Raw genomic sequence first — 1698 nt, forward strand, 5'->3', positions numbered from 1 at the left:
GTTGTGCACGAGTCTACAGCGAACGCTGGTGGAGTTGAACGCGTCTTCTCGTTTCGCTCTTTCCTTGGCTAGGCTTGCGTTCGTCGGCTCGTTTATCCCCTCTCCGAGTGCCCTTCCTCAGCGTCCAACGTAGAAACGCAAGAAGCGCGCGCAACTGCTATCAGAAAACAGGCTCTTATTCGCTCACTGACAGCGTCTCTTGCTCGTGACGTCACCTAAACATACAGGTGACGTCATGACGGCTGTTGTCGATATAGGAAAGGCACGGAGAGGAGCACGGGAGCGTCTGTTGGTGGTTTAGGGTCCCTTTAACCACTCGGATATCCAGGCAAGCTTGCAGAGCACAGCCTAACTTTGTATAGTCCAGTATAGCAAGTGGGTGGGAGAGGGAAGTGAGGATGAGGAGGAGGAGGAGGAGAGAGAGTAAAGCAGAGCACCGAAAAAATGAGAAGGAGAGAAATACAGAAAGAAAGAGGAAGCAAATGAGAAATAGAGACACGAAGAGAAAGAAAGAAAGAAAGAAAGAGAAAAATAGGTAGAGTGAGAGAGAGAAAGAAATAGAAACAAACAGAGATAAAAAGATAGAAAAAACAGAGAGAAGGAAGAAAAAGAAAGAAAGGGAAAACTAAAGAGAAACGAAGAAGGCCGCCCAGCTCCGCAAAGGTTGAGGCTTGGCACCACTAGTGCAAAGCTGGCTTAATATTTCTTTTTCGACCATTTTCAAGACCTGCGTTTGCTCTGCGATTTGAACAACAGGCGCAAGAGACAAACAGTGGAACGAGTCGGTTACGATATCTCGTTTCGGTTTTTTCTCTTACTGTACATATGTGCTACACAAGCTGGAACAAAATCGACCACAGTGCGTTGGTTTCACTGCAATAATCGCTTCATGGTTTTCACAGTATGTAGGCTAACGCATCCGAATAACCTCTCTTGCCATAATCCACCGTGTATTACATGGCAAACAAAGAAATCAAGGTCGATATATTCATTCTGCAGCATATCTCGTTTACATTGTCATACAGGTTGGGCTGCTGCGGAGAAAATGAAATGAAGACCACGCCAACCAGACCTACAAATCTATGGTCCTTTGTCGCACGTTTTTTATCATTAGTTATGAGTTTGAAAAGAATCTTTTTTTTGATGGTGATGGCAGAAAATTTTGAAGATTGAATGGAAAAAGAGAGGTACAACCACGCATGTTGCGTCAAGCACACAGCTACCTGTATAGATTTTAGCCTTCGTATTAGCCATTGGCTTTTATCCAACTTGTGGCTTTGTTTTGACGGGTGAACTCCTAACAGCTAAATGCAGTCAATTTTCGAGAACATAGACTGTACAGTGCCCAACAGGGGAATTTTTTTTCTTTTTATCGAATTCGCACATATCTTTATAAGTATGCAGCCATTGACAGGTTTATTAATGTCTGCTCATTTATGCCAACAAGCCGGATATCGCACACATCCCCGCAAAGCTTAGCACTTAGCACAGAACAATGTGCGCGCCCAACAATCGGCTTGTAGGGACAGGGTTACCACTTGTCATGCTCAGTTGCTACCCATATGGACAGGCGGAACTCGCCAACAGAAGAAATCACTAAGTGTACGCATTCAGTGCCTGCGCACGGTTCGGGCGCAACGCGTCTTGCATTATAACAGAAGTCGTGTCGGGATTTTACCAAATGACCGTATACCTAGT

Source organism: Rhipicephalus sanguineus, chromosome 4, assembly GCF_013339695.2.
Source record: "Rhipicephalus sanguineus isolate Rsan-2018 chromosome 4, BIME_Rsan_1.4, whole genome shotgun sequence".
NCBI classification, from domain to species: Eukaryota; Metazoa; Arthropoda; class Arachnida; order Ixodida; family Ixodidae; genus Rhipicephalus; species Rhipicephalus sanguineus.